The sequence below is a fragment of the Pseudopodoces humilis genome, chromosome 1 (genome assembly GCF_049639895.1).
Source record: "Pseudopodoces humilis isolate 2021_Gansu_Grassland_sample_001 chromosome 1, ASM4963989v1, whole genome shotgun sequence".
NCBI lineage: Eukaryota > Metazoa > Chordata > Aves > Passeriformes > Paridae > Pseudopodoces > Pseudopodoces humilis.
The window spans coordinates 2,392,722-2,419,076 of NC_142200.1; the positions used below are offsets into that span (position 1 = coordinate 2,392,722).

Here is a 26,355-nt window from a genome sequence, read left to right on the forward strand (position 1 = left end):
TGTCCTTTTATCTAAACAGGAACAATACTGCTGAGCTGGGCCTTGGGTCCATTGGGTTATTGCTGCCAAGTTCCCAGCAAGTGGCTCCACAACACAGCAGAATAAAATTGTGGGTGAGGTAATTTTTGCTGTTTTCTTTCCTTGATAATCCTTCTCATTTAATTTTTATTTTTCTTTGCTTTTGGTTGGTTTTCTCCATATCCTTTCTGCTCATTGGAGGTGATGCTGCATGTTGTAGAGGAGGCTCTGGAGTGGGGGTGTAGGAGTGCTGTGGGCTTTGCTCTCCCAGATGCTCACCTCTGGATGACATCTTCTGCTCTTGCAGTGGTTTCCTTGTTTTAACTGGTTATTGTTGCATGATCTCCATCCACCTTCTCCCCCGACATCTGATCTTAGCTGTGCATTAAACTCTGGGATGTCCCCTGCTCATGATATGTTGACTTTGAGTTGGGCTTTCTGGCCAAAGCCAGAATTGCTGGGTGTTCACTGCTACGAACAGATGGTCAGTGAAAGTTCCATTTTTCAAGGTGTAACAGACTGTGTCTGTAAAACCTATGGAGTTCTTTAACAGCAATAACAGTTTTCTTAAACTGCATCTGTTTTTCCCACCTGGAATATCGTTAACAGTAATTTGTATCATGGCTGGAATAGTTGTTTCATGGGCTCCAGCTTAATAGGAGGAAATAAGTATTTTCTTGGGCATTTTTGGTTTGCTGTCTGTTTTTCCTTGTTAGAATGTTATTATGGAATTAGTAAAATGGATAGATTTTATGTATTTATCTGAATTGATTGGTTATCTTGCAAGAAGAAATTGAAGATATTGAAGAAATTTGAAACAAGTCCTAAAAAAGATTTTTTAAAAATTTTAAATTATTTTTCATTTCTCTACTTCCGTTTTCCATAGCTCTTGGAGCGCTTGCTTGTTCCAGCCCCGATTTCCTACACAGGGCTAAAGAGATTTGTAACATTCAGTAAATAATATGCATAAATTGTGCCTATTAACGTTCTGAGTAATTACCAACAACAGAGTAAATACGAGGTTAATGAGATTAATGGGGCAGAGGAACGAAAGCTCTGAGTGTCCCTCCCGGTGGCCCTGGAGCCCAGGGTGGCCCCGTTTCTGTTGATGAGCCCAGCATGGCTGGATCTGCAGCAGTGATTTTGCTGCTGTTCCCCATACAGAGCCTAATGAGTTCCTACTGCTGGCATTTTTCTTTAAATGCTGGATAATATTATTAAATCCCACTCCTTGCAAGGGTTGTTTCTAATAGCTGTTATTTATGTTTTTTCCCCTATTTGTTTCTGGTTCTGGGGCTCGGTGACAAGGTACCTGATTAGCCCTTGTCCTCTGACATCTTCTCCCACACATCTGGTACCCTCCTGGATGCCTCCTCAAGGCCACTAGAGGAATTGGCCAAAGTCTTTTCATGTTACTGTCAGAATATTGTACTCAGAAGTACTTTGAGATTAACCCTTATTTTCTTATCCTTAGCTCCATCCTGGCTTGATTTAATTTGTCCTTTGCCTTTTTCCCCTCTAAGAGCTCTTCATTACATGCTCTCCATTAAGTCTTGCAGGGACAGAAAGTCCAATTTCCAAGCAAAACATGGTTATTTTTCTACTCTAGTATCTCTCAAGCCCTCTCTCTTTTCCAGGTTAGTGGGTTTTCTGCTCTCTGCCCATCATCCTCCAGCATCCTCTGGCAGTCTTCAATGTTTCATCAATGTCACTACCTCAGAATTGTTTATTTGAGTTTTCTCCACCCAAAACTGCATCTGAGTGGTTCCCTCAGAGCTCTGGGCACCGACTCCCCTTGCTGGTCATGTTACAAACTGCAACCTATTTTTTTTCCGTTTTAAATGAAAATGCCTTACCCAGAGACCTATTTAGTTTACTCAAGATAAATGTTATACTTATGACTCTGATTTTTCTTGTTCTGGCAGTTCTGATTAAACCATGAAGCTTCCATGTAAACAATTCAGGTAGAATTTGGGCCCTGCACATTGCCTAAATGAATTATTCACCTCTTAGGTTTTGCTTTCATTTCTTGGGTGTTTGGTTTTCTTTCTCATGTGGGTTTATTTCTAAAATTTATTTTATTATTGCAAGTTATTTTCCTACTGTTTCAATTGTGTAGAGCAGTGATTTCTCTCACCTCTCAGTTCTCTTGTGTTTTGTTGTGAGGTTGGCTGGTTAAGGGATCAGGAACACACGTAATGTTCTCCTCTCCCCTTCCAGTTGCAGGGAATGAAGAGGAAGAACCAGGAATATTCAGTAGATCAATACCTGGCCCCGAGCCTGGTGTCACCAGCAGATTTTTAGGTTTTTCTTATTATGGGATGCTGTGCCAGTGAGGCCCTTGGTTTTGCTGTTCCATGGAGGTAGGGGATGGAGATTCCTGCAGCAGCAAAGGCACCAGGGTTATTGATGTGTTCAAAACCGTGGAAGTGCCTGAGAATGGCCATGTAGGAATTAGGGCTCCTTCCCCAAAGAAAGGTGGTGGGAACAATAGCCCAGTGCCCACTGCATGGGCAACAAACAGGAGGAGCTGGGAGCCCCTGTGCAGCTGGAAAAATACGGCACAGTTGCCATGAGGGAAACAGGGTGGGATGACTCCCACAGCTGGAGGGACAGGGAGCAGAATGAAGCCCCCATTATCCAGGGGGAAATGGTCAGTGACCTGCTGTGCCGCTTAGGCCACCGCAAGTCTCTGGGGTCACATAGGGTCATGGAATCATAGAATAGCTTGGGTTGGAAGGAATCTTAAAGATCATCCAGTTCCTATCGCCCTGCTGTGGGCAGGGACATCTCCCACTATCCCAGGTTGCTCCAAGCCCCATCCTGGCCTTGAACACTTCCAGGGATGGGGCAGCCACAGCTTCTCTGGGCAACCTGTGCCTATGTTTCTCCACCCTCATTGTGAAAAATTTCTTCCTTAAAACCTGTGATGATGAGGTTTTGATAGGAACAGTTCCTCCCTTGCCCGGCACAGACATGATAAAGGGCATTCTGGGGAGAAGAAAGTAGGTTTTGAGTTTTTTTGGTGGGGTGATCTCTCTCCCTTTTCCCCCTCTGTCTATTCCAGTTGGTAACTGGGGGAGCAGTTGATCTGAGTGTTGTCTCTCCGTGCTGAGGCTGTGGCCGTGACTCCCATTGCTGGTCAGCCTGCAGGGAAGTCGTGCCGGTGCTTCCAGATGTTGCAGTGCAGCTGGACAGAGAGGTTCCTGAGCTCCAGGACAGCGAGACCTCCATAAGGCGAGGAACGTGTTAAATTGTAACATCTTAAACGCTCATAGTTTCATCATTTGGATATTTTTGCAGATAGAAAAGCGATGGAGATAGCAAATATGTGTGTGTGAGTGCAAGGGAGGGACTCACACATATTTCTGTGCGAGGGCAGGGGAAACGACTCAACTTGCTGCAGCTAGTTGCTAATATTTGTGTCTGAGCGCTTAAAATTTCACAAGAGATATTAAGACTTGAGAAATGTGTTTTGTTGCCTTGTAAGTGTATGATTAAACCTTCATAATTTTCTTCTTTTTCACTGTGGGAATCTTTAAGTCGTTACGCTTGTTTTCTTCAGGCATCACACTGAAAGCAGAGCGGCGTCGTTATTTATTTATTTTTTGGAACGTGCTCCTCTCTGCCTGTTTTATGCAAAAGCACTTTAATTGATCTCACAGACGGTCGAGAAGAGGACAAAAAGAAGAAAATATTTAATGCAGCGTATAATTCTTTCTGGTTTTGCCTCAAAATAAAAAGCCGCTTTGCAAGGATTTATATATCTAAACACATTTTATGTAGACAGAACAGCTACATTTTATCTGTCTGCTGCAGGAGGCTGATGCAAAGAAATGCCTTGATCAATGGTATGGACTGGTTCAGGGTAACTCCCAAACTGTTCCAGTGGTGAACACATTGCCAGTTTCTTGCCACCTTGATTACAATTGTTGTTTCTTTCTATATTTGTTTTGACTATTTTAATTTAATCTTCTTGAACGTTAAAAATGAAAATGATGCAGGTCCATTCCTTGCTGTGCTGTACTGAAGCACAGTGACATCTCATTCAACCAGGAGTCCTTCCTATGCATTTTGCAGCTCCAGGATGCTTTGGATGAAGTGAGAGGACTGTGGCTTGTCTTTAATTCTCCTGCTGCATCCAGAGCTTAGTCAAGCCTGGCAGTTGAACACAGATTGCCTGAACTGCAAAGCATCACTTCAGTGTCAACACTTCCCTTCTGTCTGTTTAAGGTGAAACAACTGCAGGGATTTGATGCTGTTGTTTGCTTCCCTTCAAGGTTTGAAGTCTGAACATCGTCAGTGCTGGTGGAGTCAGGAGTATTTATGGGCTGGAGTCACCTTGCTTTGGCTCTGTTGTAGCCAAATGTCAAATTAAATGGTGTGTGTCAGGTCCTGTTCTGTGTTTGTGATTTGCTGTGTCTGAGATGTGGAATGCACCCATGAGTTAATGCACACTTCCATGATTTGCTCCTTCAGTACTAAAGATTTCTGGACATGGCCTGCAAGAGCCGGCTGAGAAACTGCCTGAAAGCTCTTCCTGAAATAGTGAGCTTTGGGAAGCCCTCTGTAGTCTGACAAGACTGAAATGTGGACCACGGGGTTGTTGTCACCTTCATGTGCTGGAGATTTTGTCAATTTAATTGAGTTAAAATACTTGGAAGAGATTAATCTTTTTAGAAGTTGTGTTAATGTCTTGAATGTCTCGAGTAAGTAAAAATCCCTTATTGAAATAGCTTTTTGATAGTTCGGAGGTTTTCAGCTGCATTCATTTGAAATGTGCCTTGTGCCATGACTTAAGGGTGCATTGTCAATATATTTTTGGATTTCTTTTATTTAATATTGAGCTTGAGAAAGAACAGCCCCTGTCAGCTGCCCTCCCTCCCAAAAAGAAGGATGAGTAAAAGCAGGAAATAAGCAAGAGAAGCTTGTCATTAAACCTAAATCCACTTACAAACATCTAGTAAAAAGGCATCTTTAGAGGCTCATTCTGTACTTTTATTACAAGGATGGTGTTATACTGCTGTATATATCAGAGAACTGGGTAACAGCATGTCCTCTGTCCTCAACAACTGCTTAGAGCTGTAGGTATTTGTGTTCAAGCTGATGAATATTTTAGCTTGATGTCTCCAAGGGTGAAATGAAGGAGTAGCTGCTCTGAGGGATTAATACAGAGTGAATTAGATGTTTGCAAAAAGCATTAAAAGCTGCAGTTGCTGTATTGAATCCTGGTATTGGAAATGTGAGGCGAGATGCTGTGGTGCATCCCCTGTTGCAGAGGGACATCCATATGGATTGCAGGATTAAGATAGCTGGTTGTTTGTTTAGTGGGTGCTTAGATGACATGAAAAAAGGGAAAAAAAAACCACTTAGTCCCCACTCCCTCTCTTATTTCCCAACATCAGTCATAAAAATAGTTGTAAGGAACCTTGGGAATGTTGCTTCTCTTTTCCTTCACAATTTCAGCAAGCACCACAGGCTGAGTACTTGTGGGTACCACAAGGGTGATGTTTCTTGACCCCAGAGGCTCCATCCTGACTTCTTCTCCATGACTACCAGCCACAAGGCGGGAATAACATAGCCCAAGTGGGCAAGGAGATGCCCAAGGGATATCTCACAGTAGAGGGTGGTGGTGTTCTCTCCTGCTCCTACAGCATCACCAGGATGGGAGCCAGGCACCATCTTTGACATAGGTAGACGCTAACTGGGGTTTTGAGACCTGTTTTCCCGCTGCCAGGGTTATTCTGGAGCCACAGCAATGCTTGGAGCAGCCCAGCCCTTGTTCTGCTGGTTGGGCTTGGGGCTGTTTATTTTGCCACCTTCTCAGAAATCGCTCTCAACTCGGCTCACTTTTTTTAGGAATGTGCTTTCATAATTTGTGATCTGAAAGGCTCTCCTGCAATGGAGGAGGTTTGGAGCTGTTATTTTTAACTGAATGTTTCATTGATCTGATTTACAGCACTAGCTGCTGGTCCCTGTATTAGCAAGAGAGCGGAGAGGCAGCTGTGGTGTGGGGCAGGGAGTGTTGTGGGGAGGTCTTGAATTCCCTCCCTTGTCAGAGCTAATTCATCACAGAGCTGCAGCCTCAAGATGCCTTTTTTGCATAATTTTAATGTAAAAAAACAGTAAAAACAGTAAAAGTGAGGGCTCCACTCTCTTGTAAGTGGATTCATGGAGTTTGGACCTATCCAAAATTTTTGCCTTGTTGTTTTAAGCCAGCATCAAAGTCTGATGCATTCCTAACAGAACCCTATAAAGAATAATTTAAAAGGTGCTCAGATTTTGGAGTTTCAACTCTCATGAAGCAGCTTGTGCTTTCTCTTGGGTTAAATTAATCTTGCTGCATTCCCAACTGAAAAGCCTGAGTTTCAGCTACTGGGACATGGTGGGACCTTGGCTGATCTGGTAGGATGGACGGTGGTTTCTTTTCTGGGCAGTGCCAATCTCTCCTGGAGAAAAGGAGGCTCAGTGGGGACCTTACCACTCTCTACAGCTGCCTGGAAAGAGGTTGTAGTGAGGTGGGTGTCAGTCTGCTCCCAGGTGACAAGTGACAGGATAAGAGGAAATGGCCCAAAGTTGAGCCAGGGGAGGTTTAGATTGGATTTTAGGAAAAGCTTCTTCACTGCCAGAGTTCTTAAACATTAGAAAAGTTTGCACAGGGAAGTGGTGGAGTCACCATCCCTGGACACGTTCAAAAAACATGTGGACATGGCACTTGAGGATGTGTTTTAGTGGTGACCATGGTGATGGTGCTGAGTTAACACCATCGATGTTGGACTCGATGATCTTGGAGGTCTTTCTCAACCTTTACAATTCTCTGATTTTCTGTGATGTGGAGAGCAAAACCTTCATGGAGTGTAAACCAGAGCCGGGAGCACCTGAAACCTTCAATGACTGGTTTGAGTGTTAGCTCAGTCCTAACTGAGTGTGTAAATAAAGCTGAAAGCCTCGGGAATGGGTTATTTTTCTACTTCACAAGCCAGAAAATTAAATACAAACAGAATATTTGGGGCATGGGGCTGAAAGTGAGAGCAGATGAGCACCATTGGGTTGTTCTCAGAAATATTTTTTTAAGCTTTTTTTGATAGTTTGAAGTCTCTCACTTCCTTTAAGGCTTTCTCTCCTGTCGGTGTCTTTCTGCCTCTTCCGCTGAAGTAGGTTGGTCGAGTTAATCACATCAGAGAAAAAAAAATACAGTTCACTGATTTTCTCCTCCACTCAACCATCAATGTATGTATTCACCAAGCATGTAAGGACTTAAAATCTCAGTGTCCTCAAGGAAATCTCAGGCAAATTCACCGATTATCTATTCTTTTTTTGCTATCATGCATTCAATCAGTTAACATGTGTCTGGGTCTAGATTACCCATGTGGGTTGTTTGCTGCCTCTCTGGATGCTTTGGAGAACAAATTGAGGCATGGATGGGACCTGAAGCTGAGGAGGGGGAGTGTCCCTGGATACAGGGAGGGTGTGGAGAGGTTGTGACAAAAGCATCATGAGGATATGAAGTAGGAGAACAGGGCCTGTCATGGAAGGATGCTTTTTGTAGGGGACATAGGTGGGGATTCACCATTGATTTCTGCAATCCTCAGTGCTGTGCAGAGCAGAGATGTGTGGGTTTATCACTGCTAAGCCTTGTGTTGGCCAAAAAAAGAGTAGAAGGAACATAATTTTTTTTCAAGATGTTCTGAAAGTTGGACATTTAGGACATTGTCCTTAATCTTCCTGATGCAAAATAACTGAATTACTTAACATTCCATATATTTGGTGTATGCCCTCTCCTCCCCTGGAAGTGGAACTGATGAGAGTGACAAGGAGCTGGATTATGAAAAGTAGCACCTCTGTGAGGTCAGGGTGGCTACCTGTGTTTTAGAGATCCTCAGGGTTTTCAAGGCAAGTGTGCCTGTGTGGACAGTCCAAATTTAGAAAGGAGAGTAGGGTGAGATTCAGCCTGTCCTGCTGGGTTGGGCTTTTCATATATTCACAGAATCACAGCATCTCCCTCTGGAGTTCATCCATTCCAACCCCCTGCCAAGGCAAGGAACACATCCAGCTGGGTTTGGAATGTCTTCAGCGAGGGAGAATCCACACCCTCCCCGGGCTGCTGTTCCAGTGCTCTGCCACCCTCTGTGAAAAAGTTCATCCTCACGTTGAGATGGAACTTGTTGTATTTTAGTTTATAGCCATTGACCTTGTCCTGTTGCTGAGGACCATAAAAAGAGCCTGGCACCATCCTCTTGACTCTTTTCTTGGAGATATTTGTATGGATTGATGAGATCCCCTCTCAGTCTTCTCCAGACCTACCAGGCCTGGCTCCCACAGTCTCTCCTGACAAGAAAGACCTCTCTCCCAGCTGGACTTTGAACTGTGGAGAATCCACTGAAGCCAGTGTGTGTCAGTTGTCTGCTGATGACAGAATCACGGAATCATGGTATGGTTTGGGTTGGAAGGGATGTCAAAGACCATCCCATTCCAATCCACAGCCATGGATGGGAACCTTCCACTAGACCAGGTTACAGGCAGTGCAGACTTCCATCATGTCCAAAAAAAAACAACTTAAGAAAAGAGAAACTTTACTTGAGAAATTGTTTTCATCAGATGATGGTGTTCAGGAGGGAAGAAGTGAACTCTTTGCATTGCTTATCTCCTGTATCTCAGTGCTTATCTCCTGTAACGTTCACAAAAAGGCTGAAAGCTGAAGCGTAGCCAGCTCAGGGCAGCAATCCCGTGCACTCTGCTGCAGGGAGATCCTGGCTCCCCAGACTTCTGCACTAACAGGAATGAGCCATCTGGGAGGCAGGGGATGACTCCAAACTGTTCTGTTGGTATGGATGACTTTGCCAAGGAGGAGGTTCCTGTCACACTGGGTGCTACTATTGATGGCACTGATGCAGATCTTGTGTGCTCCATCATGAGCACTGGAGATGAGCTCACCCCTCTGCCTGGAGTGAGGAAGGCTCTTGCACACCCAGACTTCCTCTCTGCTTGCTCTTTTCCCTGAATGGCCAAATAAGCTCAGATTTTCCTCTTGAAATGTTGCTTCTCTTATCTTCTGCTGCCTTCAATTTACTAATGACCTTTCCTGCAGCCTGAATGCAGTGTTCCTGGTACTGTGAGCAATGTAAACTGTCTTAAATTATACCCCTCGTCCTCCATCCATCTCAGTTTGGTTTTGCAGGGAGATCGTGCGTTATCACTTGGAGTTTGCTTTCAGAATTGAGGATGGTGATAAATAAATGCTGCTGGTAGCAACAGGAGAACGTGGACTGCTTCAACCAGCTCAGTATGCGGAAAAGAAGGAAGAAGGGATTTTTAAGTTTATTTTTTTCTTCACTTACGACTTGTATCAAGCCCTGTATCTTCTTCAACCTAGGTTTTCTAGGGTAATAAGCAAAGATGCTCCTGTCAGCTGATTTGCCTGCCTCACATCTGGAAATGCCAGTTTGGGTCATTGCAATAAAGGCAGCTGCACTAATGCAAACTCTGCTATGTGTGCCTTCCTTTGCATGCTTCCTCTGCACCTGGAATTGTTTCCCTCTTCATGAAATGACTTTTGATTGGACACCTACAGGTGTGTTGCTGTATTTTTCTTGGTAATCTCTGTCACTCCCCTAATTTTTACATGGCAGTTTAGCGGAAGGGCTGTTGAGATCCAGCTGTGTTGGCATTCATCAGTTTTGCTCTGACTTGACTGCAAACAAGACCCTGTGTTTGTTTGCAGTTAAGTTGGTGAGAAATCCTTAAAATAGAAAAGCAAATTCATGCAATGAATGATATAGATCTAATTTTTGGACTAAAGTGGTGAAAAATCAGGTCACTGTTTAACTGAAGGACACTTTTCTGTTAATTATGGTCCCAATTTCTTCAACAATAGGAGCGTAATGTGGGCAGATCAATTTATTGGAGCACAACAGATTTATGTTGGAAACAAACTGTGACACTTGCTGGTTGGGCAGAAGTACTTGGGAAGCAAGAACAGAGTTCAGGCCTCTGGCTGTGGGACACCTGCTTCTTGCAGGGGGTGTTTGGGATGCAGTACATTGATATTCTGGTACTTGTCAGGTTATATATATAAAAGTTATGGAATCATAGAATGGTTTGGGTTGGAAGGGATTTTAAAGTCCATCCAGTTCCAGCCCCCTGCCGTGGGCAGGAGCACCTTCCACTAGACCAGCTTGCTTCAAACACTGCTCAACCTGGCCTTGAACACTTCTGGGGATGGAGCAGCCACAGCCTCTCTGGGCAACCTCTGCCAGGGCCTCACCATCCTCACAGGGAGGAATTTCCTCCTAATAACTAATGTAAACCCACTGTCCTTCAATTTAATTAATTTCCCCTATGTCTTATCGCTTCATGCCCTTGTGAAAAGTCCCACCCTTCCTTTAGGCCCCTTTTAGGTATTGGGAGGGGCTCTAAGGTCTCCTGGAGTTTTCTCTTCTCCAGACTGATCAGTCCCAACTGTCTCTGTCTTCATAGAAGAAGTGTTTCTACCCTTAATATTTCCCTTGATTTTCAGGCTGATAGTTATAGTTTTTAGCGGTTGTTTTAAATTTCTTTTTATTTTTTCTCTGATTTGTTTAAGCTGTCCAACAGCTTCAAGTTATAGGAGCAGCCAAAAAGGGAGGAGAATGGGACCAATAAAAGGGAAGTTCAGCACAGACTCTGATGATTCTTGTATCACTGTCATTCTTTGTGATGATCCATGTTGCTGGGAAGGCTGAAAAAGTGGCATCTGTCACTCCCCAGCCATGGGGCCATTTTGTTTAAACATCTAAGAAAATTATAGGATGAGTGTCTGGAGGCAATGCCATGGGAACAAGTAATAAAGACTTCTCTCTCAGCTCAAGAGGATCTCTTTCCTGGAGGGGAATGACAAGAAATGCATCTCCTGTGACTTCTGCATCCCTTGTGACACTGCATCTCTCGACTTTTGGTAGCCTATTTGTGGAAGTATTCAGAGAACATATTCTCCTACATATTCTCCCATCTGTCTTTTTCCCAAACTCACTGGCCTTGGTGAATGCTTAAGAATAGATGTGCTTTCTGAGTTATGTTGAGAAGGCAGTTAAGAATTTATTTTTTGACCTTTCTGTGTTTAGATGATAATATTTTTAGTATCTTCTATGATGGCTGCTTCTGAGTTGATTTGGACTCTCTTTTCCCATTTAAATGCAGAGAAGAAAACTTGATCAGTGTCCTAATCCAAAAGATATTTTGGGTTGTTCTGCCACCTGGGCCAAGGTGTGCAAGAACCCTTTTCATGGCTCTTAATTGTTGTTATACATTGTTCATAAAACCCTTTTTTAGGAATGGAAGAACTGTGCTTGTAGCATTTACCAGTACCCAAGAATGTGCAGTTGCTTGGCTGTACAGACCCTGAATAAACATGCAAAAAAAGGGAGCCCAAAATACCATCCTACCACCGAAAAGGTGTGAAATGGAAAGGAAGGAATTGTTTCTTCATGTAAACTTTTTAATTTTTTTTTTTTTTTCTTGGCTTCCCCACCGCATCAGTGTTTTTTTCTTTCATTTGCCGCTTACCTCATCTTAAGCTTGCAGGCAGATGACTCTGGATGGTCTTTTATTTTCTAAAGAAAAGGGATAATACAGGCGAGAACATCTCAAACAATCTTAAGATTGTGAGATATGGAAAAAGCTCTCTATAAAATGACATCTGTTGGGGATGTGATGTATCTCTTGAATTCAGTGTAATTAGACCCCGCTCAGCTGTGTAACTTTTGACATGGATTGGCATCTGCTTCTCTGAAGGCTTAATGGTGCCTTTAATTATAAGTAGTCTAGGAATTGCCTAGAGAGCCACAGGCTTCATTTCGTTCAAGAATCTCTCTTTTGGATGGTGATCAGTAATAACGTGCTCAGAAGAAGAGCCAGCAATGTCCTGATATGCAAATGTGGTGATGAATCCTCCCTGGGTTTCTCCTGATTGTAAATCATTGAGACTTGGCTTCATCATTTCATGCTTCAACTTAGTTATGACAACTTTGGCTGGTCTTGTTGTGTGCTTCCCTGTGCCTTTGGATCCTGGAGTCCTTGGCCTCTAAGACCTGTGCTGTATGTCAATTATTCAAGAAATTCTCTTATCTCTTGAATATTTCCTGACTACTTTTTTTTTTTTTCTTGAGGGAGATTTCCTCTTTTGTTTTTTGGGTTTTTTTTGGGTTTTTTTTAATGTGGTAGGAAGCTGAGAGATTCTTCTCTAAACTGTTCCTTGTTGAGGCTTTTTCTGCTGTATTTGATGCCAGTTTCCAAATCAAACTCACTCCTTCAGTGTGTCTCCTTTCTTCTCCCCAGTCTCCATGGGGCAAGAAGTGTTTCAGGTCTTCATCCCTCAGCAGCTCTTTCTCTATTAAAAGGTTAAGAAACAAATGACACTGCACCACCAATTTTACCATATAATTTTCATAGAATTCTACAGTGGTTTGGGTTGGAAGAGACCTAAGGATCACCTATTTCCAAAGTCCCTGCACCTTCCAGGTTGCTCCAATCCACGTCCAAGCTGGCCTTAGACACTTCCAGGGATGGGGCAGCCACAGCTTCTCTGGGAAATCTCTGCCAGGGCCTCATCACCCTCTGAGTGGTGAATTTTATATTATAGTGTCGTATAATAATTACATTTTGCTGTAAAATAATAATATTATTCTGTCCTCTTTGCTATGCATCCCATTGCTCACCTGAAAGGATAAGCCTTGGGCAAGGTTTCCTTTTGAGGTGCCATTGGTGACATCTGGTTCCTTTCATTGGTTTCAGCTTCTGTTAGGAGTGTTCCTGCTACAACACTTCCTCTCCATCCTCGTTTCACATTTATTTGGCCTGGTGTAGATAATTCTAAGCCATATTGAAGTAAAATTTCTGAATAAGAGAAAAAAATCAACTTGTGTTCTCAAGAAGGCAATGAGTTGGAATTTTGGGGACCATGAGCTGCTGTGAGGGTCTTAAGGTGTCATTCCCCTTCTTTTCCCATCAGTTGATGTCCCCCATGATCACAGAATCACAGAATGGTTTGGGTTAAAGGTCATTCAGATCCAAACCTCTGCCATGGGCAGGGACACCTCCCACCAGACCCAGCTGCTTATCCTGGTTATGTTCATTTGTGTGGTCAGGCTCATACAGTGACAACAGCAGTCCCAAAGAACTTGAAGAAGTTCCTGGAGACCTGTGATTCCTTCCACAGTCAGTGGAGCACCTTTAGGGAGGCTCTGGTCTCTCTTCTGTGGCTGTAGAGCTGGATTAATAAATGTAACACTTCAGTTACATGGGTGAACTTGGCTTTTTCTCCCTTCCCTGTTCTCTAGCACATTCAAGGAATTTCAATTGAATCCATGTTAATGTTTACTGCTTTCAGATGTGCTCACTCAGCACTCTGGCTGCTGTTCATACCCCTGCAAGCCTCTTCTTGCACATCCCAATCTTTGAACGATCGGAAAATCTTTGACAAAGTATTTAATTAGCTGTGTTACAGCCTCGCTGCCCAGACTTGGCAATATTTGTGATTCTGCCTGTGTTTGCATCCTCCTTAAGTCATGGCTGGAAAAAAGACAGCCATGATTCCCAGTCAAAGCTCACTGGACCTGGGATCCCTCTGAGCCCATGCATCACTCAGGGAGCTGTTTTGAGCTTTCATCTTTGCTGTTCACAGTGTTTTTTCCACATTAGAGAAACTAAGGTGAAATTTTTCTACCACTGGAAGCCCTAAAATTGAAGCAGAGGCATTAACTGCATTCAAAATTATGACTTGGAGCAGGTTACCACCATTTTAAATCCTGTGTATTTAATTGCTTTGCAAAAAAAATCCCCCTGGTACAATAATTCCCAGCCCAGGTCCTGCCTAAAAAGTGCAACTGCCAAGGTCATCCTTCCACTTTGGGACAAGTTGGGATGGTCCCTTGAAGGATTCTCCTTGTTTCTTTGGTGCCTTTTACTTTGATCCAGGAGCACCTCTTTTTATCCAGCCTCCTGGCATCTTTGCAAGGAAGGGAGGTATTGAGAGAAAATCATTTACAGGGTTTGGTGGCACGGTGCCATTTTGTTACAGTGTAATCATGCTTGAAATATTCAATAGAACATTATTCTCGAGTTAATGGGGGAGATTGTTGTTGGATTATATCCTGTGTGATTTTTCTTTCTGTGTGTGTAGAGTTTTCTTGCTGCAAATGAGATAAATAAAGGATTATATCTACATTCTTAATAGCTGGTATCAGAAGTGAAGCGCTTCCAATAAAGTATTCCTATTTCTTTTTGCCCACATAAGACTGTTTTACAAGCTTATGTCCTTCTATTTTTTTTTTTTACCCTCTTTAAATAATCTTAAAATCAGGTTAGAAATTGTCTGCCTTTGCCCAGACTCTAGATAAAGCATCTCTTCACAAGAACAGCAGAATGATGTTGCATTTTATTTATTGTAGGAAGAAAAATAGCTAGTTGGAGGTGAACAGGAGAGTGAAAGTTCCTTGAGAAGATGGGAATTGCTTTTTCTCTTTTCTTATGCTTTGGTGGTTGTTTTCAGATCTGCAGCAGTGACCTGGTGATGCTGTGCCAGTGCTGCAGCTGCTGGAGGGACAACAGAGAGAGGGCTGTAGGAGCATCAGCAGAGTATTTCTGGGGGTCAGGAGGCTGCAGGATTCATCTTCCCATCAAAGCAGGGCTGAGAGAAATTGAGGCCCTTTAGAGAACCATTTCAGGTGATTTTCAGTATCAGTCTGGAAAAATCAAAAAGTCCTTCTGTACAGGCGAGATAAAATAAAGGTAATTCAAGGCGACTTGAATTTCTCTGTTTTTCTCAGAGACTTTCAGCAGACATTTGGATCCCAGAATGGTTTGGGTTGGAAGGGGCCTTCAAGACCATAAAGTTCCAACTTCCTGTCATGGGTAGGGTTAGGACCAGGTTACTCAAAGCCCTGCCCAACCTGTTCTGTTTTAAAAACTGGTGATCTTCATGGTTTGTTTTTTTTTTTTTTTGAGATGTGTGTACAGTACCTGTTACTCTTAGATTTAGTATTGGCAGCAGTTTCTTGTTCAGTGTGTTGTTCCTTGTCCTATTTTCTAGGGAAGAAAGTATTCTTGACAGTCACAAAGGACACTGGAGTAGATAAAGTGTTATTGTATGGTAATTCCTGCACTCCAAAGTTACAAGGAACCTTTGATCAGTCCTCTGCATGATTATCTTAATATCATGAAGGCTGATAATGTAAATGGAGATTTCAAGCTTGACCTGATTCATAAATAGGATAAGTTAAAATGATGAACGTGATTGAGTTATTTGCTGCAGCTGCTTCCAGGGCTGGATTGATTTGAATTTCTGCTGACAAGGCGTTGAGACCTCTGGGAAGGACATCCCTGAGTTTATTAGCAGATTGCTGGGGAAGGAAGAGTTTTGGGGATGTGGAGGGTGGGTGGTGGTGGTGGGCTGGCTGGGCTCTGAAGCCTTGGGCTTGTATTGAAGTCTTTTGCAATAATTCATTCTGGTTTTAGCAACTTAGTATAATCATTTTAATTGAATGGTGTGTTCCTGGTACTGCCACTGCAGTCAGTGCATCTCAGTGATTGTTCTTGTTTTGCCTGGTACCATGGGCTCGTGATTGTTGCTGGTTTGGAGTTTGGGCATTCAAAGAAATTCTGACTTGTTGATCAGGGATTCTATCTGGGTTATTTGTATGTTCTGGTAAAAGCTTGTGATGGCTAAAGATTCTCTGTTCTTTGTTGAGATTTTGTCTCAGAAACTGTGAAGTCAGTGGGATGCAGGACCCAGGCTGAATCCATGCTTTGGAATCTCTCTTCTGCAGAATCTCAGTTGCTTATCTGAACATCAGACTCAAATCAGTTTTTCGTCTTTTGTCTTAAGATTTCACCTGTGTATAATTTCCATCAGAGTTTCAACTGGGTCTGAAACCTTTGACATCACAGAAATTTCTAGTTGTTGATCTATGGGGTTTCTTGCCTCCTGGCTCTTGAAGGAGCATTTCAGTGGTGTCACTGTAGCACTTCCCACTGAAAACTTGAGGCAAAAAATCATTTAATTCAACCTGGAGAAGAGAAAGTTCCAGAGAGTCCATTCCTGAGCCTAAAGGGGCTCCTGGAGAGCTGGAGAGGCATAGAGTGACAAAGCAAGAGGGAATGGCTTTAAACTAACAGAGGGCAGACTTAGATGGGATATTGGGAAGAAATTCTTCCTAGTGAGGGTGGTGAGACCCTGACACAGGCTACAGAGAAGCTGTGGCTGCCCCATCCCTGGAAGTGTCCAAGGCCAGGTTGGCAGGTAGTGGAAGGTGTCCCTGCTCATGGCAGGGGGTGGAACAGGATGATCTTGATCCTCACCCTTCTCCATATCCTGGGTATGGGCAGGGAGCTGGCTGTGCTCTCCCCTGTGCTCTCACATCTCCAGCTGGGCTGTGTTTGCTGTCTAGATATTCACCCCCATCCACACATCTCATCTACCAACTCTCCTTTACTTAACCTGCAAAGATTTAAGGCGTTTAATGGCCAGAAGCTTTGGCAACATTAATTGAAAGCCTTTTATAAATCAGTGTTTGGTGGTCTTCACCTCAGTGTGTAAAGGTAAAAAGCAGCTGTGTGTCCTCCTCCTGCTGCTTCAGGCTCTGTCCTTGTGTTAAATCCTTCTTCTTACTCTGTTTCCTCTGTAAATCCTGCAGGTTGTAACAGTCTCCTAAATCTTGCAGATTGCTGTAGAAAATATCTTCTGTGTTTACTTGTTTGTTAGTTTTAAGAGAGTCATTTGTATTTGACCAGCTTTACATAACTCTGTGTGTGTGTGTGTGTGTATATATATACATAATACTTCATTCCTTGCACAAATCCCTATATATATTATTTTACTTTTTTTTAGTTCTAAAAGGCTGGGTAAACTTCCTCAACCTGTTGTGAAGTGATGCCTTATTTTTATGCAAGTCAAGATCTCAGTGCACAGGAGATGACCCCATAGAGGCACTGCAATACCTGTTCCCATTTCTGCACCTTGTTTATACCTGAGATCATCTGATTGTCTTTAACTCCTGCCACATCCCAGCAAACCTGGTGCTGGCAAATGCAGCAACTCAGCTGATGTGCACTGATTTGGAAAAAAAAAATAGGTTTTCCTGGTGCTTTAGCTTTGGGGAGGGGATTTTAGTGCATCTGCATTTCTACATTTCTGAATTACAGCCCCATTTTTTTATTTTGCTTTTTTTTTCCCTCTACGTTTTTCTCCAGCACTGCTGCTTTTTATGGGACTTTTTAAAAACAAAAATAGGGAATTTTTTCCTACTCAAAAATCAGTGTCTGATGCTGGAAAGGGCTTTTACAAATGCTGTGGAGTGCTGCTGCTGCTGGGAACAGCCTCCCATAGCAACCTTCAGCTTGAAAGCTAAAATCGCATCACCCCATATGACAGCTTTATTATTAGATTGGCATGTGAACCCTTTGGCAGGGGTCGAGATGGCAGCAAAAAAGTTCCCCTAGATTCTGTATTTAGGAGGTTTATAAATTAATTTTAGATTTGTGGGGGCTTTTGTCACTTTTCAGTTTTGCTTTTGTTTATTTTTTTCTGGTTTAAGTTTTCTTTTTCTCGGAATAAATGTTAGAAAAGTGAGAGACGCCACTGTAGGGAAGGTAGATCTCTGCCATGGGGAATGACACATGACTGTGGCTGTCACCAGAGCAATTTCACTGAAAAATAGAATCCAAGAATGATTTGGGTTGGAAGGGACCTTTATAATCACCTCATTTCAACCCCTGCCATGGGCAGGGACACCTTCCACTATCCCAGGTTGTTCCAAGCTCCATCCAACCTGGCCTTGGACACTTCCAGGGATGGGGAAGCCACAGCTTCTCTGGGCAACCTGAGCCAGGGCCTCAGCATCCTCACAGGGAGGAGTTTCTTCCTTTATTTCTATTTTTCCTAATATCTACTTCATGTTTTCTACTTCTGTACATGGACTAGATGGGAGTCCTTGTTGGAAAGCTGGCAGTGGTGGATTTGGGCTCAGGTTGTGCTTTTTTGGGATTTGTGTTTATTGCAGTGACACGTGTGCCCTTCCTGTTCAGCCACTTTGCAGACTTGTGTCTCATCTCTGTGCTGGCTTTGCTTCCTCTAAACTTGTGGCGGGAGGACTCAAAGGACCTGGAGAGCCAGGGGAAACTCCTGACAGTAGCAGGAAAACCAAATCAGGATATTCCAGATCCAGTCTGAGGCAAGGATGATGACAGCAGGTTTATCTACTGAGCTTTTCATTGGGCTTGGCATTTCTGATCTGATGGTTTGGGCAGACTCTTCCTCTCCACTGGAAATCCAGATTGGGTGGGCTTGGTCTAGTGAAAGGTGTCTTGCCCATGACACCAGAGTTGGAACCAGATGATCTTTAAGGTCCCTTCCCACACAAACCCTTCTGTGTTTCTGTGATTCTCAGAAAAACATCTGCAGGATAATTGGACATGTGTGCCTCCCTCTGAGCTGGAGGCTGCTGGGGCTTCTCTGGCTGCCAGGCTAAGAGCCATAAATGCCTTGTGCTGTTGATGATACCAGCTGATAGGATCCCCCTGATCCCATTTCCCTGGTGCAGGGATACCCACATCCACACTTTTGAGGAGCAGCATCGCTCCTGCTTCCCGCTTCAGCTCTGGGTTTCTCATCCCAAACTCTCCTGGAGAGGAAGAAAGCTCAGTGGACGAGAGGGGGTGGTTTTCTGTGCTGGCTGTAAGCAAGGAGACAGCCAGGCTTAGACCCTGGGAAAGCTCTGGTGATAGAGAAAAGGCTTTGGGGTCCATGTGAGGAGTTGCCTCTCTTTATCTGTGATTCCTTCAAAAGCTTTTCAAGCTTTTCTAACAGGCTTTGTGAGTATCTCCATCCTTCATTTAAATCCTATTCCTTTCCATCCCTTAGCACTTCATAGAGAAGAAGTGACTCATTACACAGCCTACGAGGAAGCCTTAATGAATAAATGCATTTAAGAAAAAGAAGAAAAGGAAAAAATAGAGTTTTGTCTGGGTCAGACTGGTGCTTTTACTGTCCTGAACTCTGAAAGAATAAGTTAGGCTGCTTCTTTTTATTTGCTTTTAATTAATTGAGTCACTTTTGTGCTGTTGTTGAGACTAATAGGACTTTGTTGGGACTAGAGCTGTGGGTTTGTGGGTTGCTTTTTCTATTTTGGGGTTTATTTGGTCTTAATTTGCTTGAAACATCAAGAGCAAAATTTGCAAATCTCCCAGGTTTCTTCCTTTTCCCTTTCCCTTCTTCCTCCTTCAAACCTTGTTGCTGGCAGCATCAAATGGGGAGAGGAGCAGTGAAGTGCCCTGTGGTGCTTTCTGCTCATCTTTGGCACTAATTGGAGCACAACGGTGTCTTTTGAGGCACCTGCAGTGTTTTGGAGGTTGGTGGGCTCCCCTTGCCTTGCAGAGGAGCTGTGCTTTCCTGCCAAGTCCCTGAAACAATTCTGTTTATTTACATTCCTTCCTTTGCTGCGCCGATGGAAAGAGCCTTGGTGACACTTTTAGCTTTTTCTCCAGCAATAAAAGCACCACACAGACCTGCAGTTTTAAAGCTAGAACTTGTGCATCCCCTTTCTTGTTTCTAAATGTTCTGCTCAGGCTGGAATCTCTGCTCAGGACTCCTGAACAGAGCAGGACACAATGCACGTATATATTTATATATGTCCTGCATGATATGAATTAAAAAAAAAAAAAAAATATAAAAAAACTATAAAATTTATGTAATGCATTAATTCAGTGCATGAATTTTGGAGTACATGAGAACAACAGGGGCAGTTGGCTGGTGGTTCTAACTGGGAATTACACTTGTTTTTATTTAAAGGTGGTGAAAAACATCCCTGCCCATGTCAGAGGGGTTGGAGCAGGGTTTTCTTTAAGGTCCTTTCCAACCTAAACCATTCTGTGATTCCATGGTACTGTGAGCCTTCATTTTGAAGATGCTTCTTGAATTCAAAATCTCATTAGTGCTCCTCTTCTCCATGAGCTCCAAGTGTGGGTTTTTTTTTTTTTTTAATTGTTTAAATACAGCAAAGCAATATTTTCAAAGGGAGGGAAGAGGGTGAGAAAGAAGTGTGGGTGCTCCTCGGAGATCAAGCTGATCCATTTTTGTCTTGTTATATATCATTTTAACTTAATGCTGTTATATTATTTCAGCTGTGCTTGGTTTTCAGATTGGGTGCAGATATGAAGTTGCTATAACAACATGATGATTCATACAATGCAAGCAACAATCTGCCTGGATTTATTTTTCTATCATGACGACTTAGATGTTTTTGGTGGGGATTTCTGTCTATTTTCAGATAGGCCCCGCCGTTATCTCTCTGCAGTGATTTGAGTTGGATTACCTGGACTTGAGGTGGTAACACCTGAGCTTGTGTAACAGAGACAGAAGTCCTAAAGGACTCCCCAAAGGTCGGTGCTGCAAGATTTAGGGTGGGAGATGGAGGCATGGAGATGTGGGGGGATGGTCCAAGCAGCTTGAGCGTGTCAGGTGTGCAAACACAGCACCTGGCACCTTGCACCTGTGCTCAGCTGGTTTTCCATCTCACTTCTTCTTGCAGTGATAGAGCTGCCAGACTGATGATTCCTGACAGCCTCCTGATCCTGTTGTTTAGAAAGAGAAGCTCCAGTTGCTTTGAATTTCTCCTAGAAACATCTTGTCAATGTTTCTGTTGCCACCTAAAGGTCCTCAAGAATCACTGGGGAGTTCAGGGGTAGATCCAAAAATCATTAATGGAATCACAGAATGGTTTGGGTAGGAAGGGACCTTAAAGAAAACCTTATTCCAATCCCCTGCCATGGGCAGGGACATTTTCCACTATCCCAGGTTGCTCCAAGCCATGTCCAACCTGGCCTTGGACACTTCCAGGGATGGGGCATCCACAGCTTCTCTGGGAAACCTGTGAAGGGGCCTCAGCATCCTCATGGCAGAGAATTTCTTACTAAATCTAACCCAAATCTTTCTGCTTTCAGCTTAAATCCGTTGCCACTTGTCCTGTCACTCCATGCCCTTGTCCAAAGTCTCTCTCCAGCTCTCTTGGAGCTCCTCTAGGACTGAAAAGGTGCTCTAAAGTCTGCCTGGAGCCTTCTCTTCTCCAGGCTGAACAACACCAACTCTCTCATCCTGTCTTTATAGCAGAGATGCTCCAGAAGATTTAATTAATAAATCTGTTTATTTTTAATTTTTTTTTTTTAATTGCAGTCTGCAGTAACAGAAATTCTTTATTTAGGTCTTTTAATAGAAAATAAAAAGAAAAAAGAAATACCTAGAGAACTAGGGATGATTGATTTTTCTTTGAAAGATAACAAATTATATAGAAAAATATACTTCCTGCCAATTTCACATTGCTTCTCCTTTAAAAGAACAGTCGTGATGGGAAGTGTTTCAAGGTACCTCCAGACACTTTGTCAACTGCTCAGTTCTGAACCTTGAGGAATGGAAATAAATGTCTTGAGCTTCCAGAAGCCTCACACTGAGATTTCTCTCTCCTCTCTCTTTTCTGTCCTAATGTTGGGAGTTTCAGATAACACAGAGAATCACAGAACCATGGAATGTTTTGGGTGAAAAGAGACCTTAAAGATCATTTTATTCTGACCCTACTGCCATGAGTGGGGGCACCTTCCACTACCCCAGGTTGCTCCAAGCCCTGTCCAACCTGGCCCTGAGCACTTCCACGGATGGGGAGTCCTCAGCCTCCCTGTGCAACCTGTGCCAGGGCCTCACCACACCTACAGTAAAGAATTTCTTCTCAATATCTGATCTAAAATTCCCTTCCTTCATTTACTTCTTCCCTGCTTTATTTACATCTGTAAATGTAGCAATGTTCTCTGGCAACTTTCTTGGAGGTTTTTTCTTTTCCAGTTTTAAATATGAGATTTTTTTTTTTAATAAAGTGTATTTGTATTTCTTAATTTATATTTTTCTTGCTAACAAATACAGGAATACTTGATTATTTTTTGGCAGTTTTTTTCCCCGTGTAGAGCTGTAGCAGGGCTTGATGCCTTTTGGAAAAAGCCTCTTCCTCCTTGCACAGTCCTGTGCTGATCTGAAAACCATCCAGAGATGAAAACAGGCTTTTGTCCAGCTTGCCTGTTCAGCTGGTGTCTCTTTATTTTCCCTGACAACTGGAATGCAGTTGATCCTGTAAAATGTCTGGGCTTTTTGTCCTGTCTAATTGTGTTAAACTGCATTTGCATCCTAAAGAGAGCGGCTGGGAGAGGATGTTGAAGCCTTATATGCATTTTTAAACTCATAAATGCCATCAGTGAAGTCTAAAACATCAGATAACTCACTCTGAAGGCCTTGCTGAAATGCACTGATGCCTTTACGCCTTTGTGAGTTGTCTTCCCCTGCATGGAGTCTCCAGATCCTACACTTGTTGCTGTCAGCTGTATTAGGGATAAGGAGGAATCATAACTGTGAAAACAGCCCTGGGGGCTGTAAATATCTGCCCACTATCCAGTGAATTTTTCAGTTTTGTAGGGGATCATGTTCTTGTTCCTATGGCAGTACTTTTGGTGCAGTGCAAGGAGCTGTTTTCAGACCTCTGTTCCTGTGTCAGAGGAACCATCTCTTCTCCTGGTGTTTCTGAGCCCTGCCAACCTTCTCAGCAATTGGATATTTGGGCACCACAATAGAAGTTCAGTAAAAGTGGAAATAATGGAAAATATATTCCAGTCCATCACAACTTTTTCTGGAGGTGTGTTCCAAAAGTTTAAAGCATATGAAGAAGGCAAGTCAGCGTGGTAGATGAGATATTGTGGGCATCGCTGAGGGTTGTTGCTTTCACTTTGCTCCTGGGTATGGTTTTTATCCCTTGACCACACTGATCATCCTGACCAGATCCCACACAGCCTCTTCCATGCAGAAAGTTGTAGATTTCTCCTCCTGTGACATCTTCTGCACATGGGATGAGAACTTTCATGGTCGGCTTGGTTTCTTGGAGGAAACCTGTTTCTGTTCATCACGGCCCTGCAATTTTAGCCTCTGACTCTTGGTGCTGTTGCTTCTTCTCTTGCCTGTGTTTTTTTCTGGGCACATGACAGAGCTTTGTCAGTCTGACACCCATGGCCTAGGACAAAAGACCGTGTCTCACCCAGCTCCTTACATGCACGTGAGCATTTCTGTGATGGGTGGAACGTGATTCTCCCTCTGAGTCATGCAATTGCTGTTTCCTTCTCTGAGAAATCTGGTAAAATCAATAGAAGTAAGAGGAGGGAAGAAATGGAAAGTATCTCTGCATTTCAAGAGAAAAAGCAACAGCTCCCCCAGGGTGGTTGTTTTGGCAGCAATCTGCATCTCAATTTCAACCCCAAAATAGCCATCAAGTGCAGGCAGCTGTGTTTGCTCTCCCAAAAGGTGTCTGAGAGGGTGTCAGTTTTCTTGCTGTGGTCCTGATGGTGTGATGAGCCATGAAGGAAATGTCAGCCACGTGCACAAGGAAAAGAAAAATCAGTTGGGGTTTCCAGCACGACCTTGGGAATGTCTTGACTTGCCATATTGGTGCCTTGCTGCTGAACAGGGTTTTCACAATGATTTCAGAGCTGCGAGTCAGTGTCTGTCCCAGTGTTCCCTCTGAGAGAGCTGCTGATCTGAGCTGCAGATGCAGTGTAAGACCAGCTGTAGCTCAGATATCAGGGTTGGGCCCTGGTCTGGTAGTTCAGTGTTATGTCTTTGCTCCAAAGCTCTTTGTTGGTGTTGCATTGAGAGTGGAGATGTTTCCCCAGGTGGTTCAAATAGAGGGCCACCAGGCTGATCACGGGACTGGAGCTTTGGAGACAGGCTGAGAGAGTTGGGGCTGTTCAGCCTGGGGAAGGGAAGGCCCCAGGAAAAGCTGAGAGCCCCTTCCAGTGCCTGAAGGGATTCCAAGAGAGCTGGAGAGGGACTTTGGACAAGGGCATGGAGTGATGCAACAAGAGCAAATGGCTTCAGAATGAAAAGAGACCAGGTTTATATTAGATATTAAGAAATTCTTCCCTGTGAGGGTTGGGGGTGCTGCAACATGTTGCCCAAAAATGCTGTGGGTTTCCCATCACTGGAAGTGTTCAAGGCCAGGTTGGCCGGGGCTTGGACCAGGATGTTCTTTAAGGTCCCTTCCAACCCAGTCCATTCTGTGATTCTGTGATTCTCAGAAGATTTTTCTCCTTAGGGATGCCCAGCTTTGTGAGGTGTCATTGTGTGTTGCTGCCCCTGAATTTTGTGTTTGCTGCCACCTGTCCCCTGAGGCTTTTGCAGAGATTGAATCAGTTTTCTTCTGGTTTCCGTTTTTTACTTCTCTCATGTCGGTATGATGGCACAGCCAGAACACGTGTGAGCTCTTCAGCAATTATTTCCTGAGAAAACCTCATGGTTGCCTTTTCTTTTTCCAAGACATCTGGAAACCACCATTCCTCTGGTTCTCTCATAGCCATTTATATTGTAAGATGATTGTCACCCCTGTGCATGGAGGAAACTGCTCTAAAAGCAGCTTTGCTGTGTCTGAGGCAGGGGCTGGTCTGCTGGAGCAGTGCTGGTGTGGCTGGAACCCTGCTCTGAAGCCTGGCAGCAGCTGGAAATGCAGTTTCCCATTAGCCCCTTCAGCTGTCGGAGTCTCTTGACGTGACCCAGGGAAGTTTCTGCCTGATGGATTTCAGGGAGTGAGGCAAGGGTGGGTGTACATTTAAATTTTAATTCTGCATGACGGAAAATGCTTGAAAGACCATCATATTAATTTCAAAACTCTTCAGGATTGTGCTTATTTTGCTGGAATAGTGCAATGGGTTGGCTGGGGAATAAGCAAGCAAATCAGGGATTTGGGGAACAGTAAAACTAACCACACAGACATGAGTTAGTCTGCACAGCCTCTCAGTAACCACCTGCGTGTCTTCCTTGACCCTGTTCCTACCCCTAGGAAAAAGATTCTGACCCTGGAGGATCTTTTCATCCTCTGTGTTTTGGGTGGGAGTTACTGGATTGGAAGGACTTCAGTTGTCCAGTGCAGCCATCTTCCACTGGTCCCATCTGCTCATTCATCCTCCAGGAGAAGTGGGGTGGATGTCATGCCAGCAGGAACTGACATTAGCTATCTTCATGTCTGGTGCCTGGGCATGGCAGAGGGGAGGGCATGGAGAATTCCCAAAAGGGCAGCTCAGTAATGGAAGGTGGTGGCTTGAGCTGGAGCAGAGACATCTCCACAAAAAGGCTGCTCTTTCTCCTCTCCAGTTTCCTTGCAGCTGAGATTTGACAGCATTCAAACTTCAGATAACCTCCATGTGAAAGCCTTTGCTTGCTCAAAAAGTGGGAGCTGGTTGTGATCCAGAGATGCCATTTTGGGCTGGGAGGAGGAACGTGAGATCAGCACAGACAGTATGTGCAGGACCATGGGTGTGGTGGCTCAGCAGCAGGGAGTGAGGAAGTCTGGATTCATCTCTCCATATCAAAAATATTGGTACAACAGAGGTGTTCACAGGAGTGTTTGTGTTGATTTGGCTTGGTCCCGTCCTGGTTTCCACCCCAGAGGCTCTTTAGGTTTTTGGAATATTAGGTACATCATGGTTGTGATACAGTTTGGGAACATTCCTGGAGAACCCAGTACGGAAATTCCTCCAGACAGCAGTTGATTGGACATTGTACAAGTGAGATGCACTCTGTGCCTCCACCTCAGGAATTGTGTTGTTGCTATTCTATTTTTTTCTTTTTTTAAATAAATATTGTGTTTGTGGGCTTGGATGACATTTCCCATTCAAAAATGGAGGGAAAAAGGAATGTGCCACTCACACCCAAGGCACTGGGTGCATAACTCAGGAGAATTACTCATAAAGCCTCAACCTCGTTATCCAGCTATGAAGGATTCCTGCCACCTTTCCTGAGTCTGGCCACAGTCCTGAAATTAATCTCAATTAAACAATCCTGATGGCATCTCCTCTCTCAGTGCAGGCAGAAGTCATTTTGTCCCATGGTTGAATGCTTCAAACAAAGATGAAAATAGACAAACCCCCCTCAAAAAACCCAAAGTATAATAATTAAGCTGGTGCATTTGGGGTGTTAGAAAAGGATGCTCCCAACCCAGTTCCAAGCAGATGGTGGAGTGCACAGCACAGGTGGAGCAAATTGAGGAAAACTCAATGCACCAGCTGAGAAGTTGAGGTAGTTTCCCTTGTAGACATCTCAGGAGGAGGGATAACTTCCCCTTTTGGGGAGCAGATGGGATCTGGAATTTCAGTGTCCTTGTGGGCACTGGTGGGATGAGCCAAGTTTTGGATCTTCTGAAGTACCTGCTGCTGTATTTCTTTCTCCTGCTGGAGTCACCTGGGTTTTGGCTACTCTTAGTGATATCCTGCAGGAAACAAGGATAGTGACCC

At 43.7% G+C, this 26,355-nt stretch overlaps 1 protein-coding gene across 15 annotated transcripts in view; it reads left to right on the plus strand.

The window, feature by feature from the left end:
* The window catches only part of TSNARE1 (t-SNARE domain containing 1), a 455,536-nt gene that overhangs the window by 15,170 nt on the left and 414,011 nt on the right, over window positions 1–26,355 (plus strand). For 9 of the 15 annotated variants that reach the window (XM_088056786.1, XM_088056777.1, XM_088056781.1 and 6 more), the window contains exon 2: window positions 20–113. The gene's annotated coding sequence lies outside the window, so the exon portion shown is untranslated. Of the gene's footprint in view, window positions 1–19; window positions 119–26,355 lie in introns of all 15 variants that reach the window. The other 6 variants (XM_088056798.1, XM_088056805.1, XM_088056803.1 and 3 more) reach the window with 2 other exon arrangements.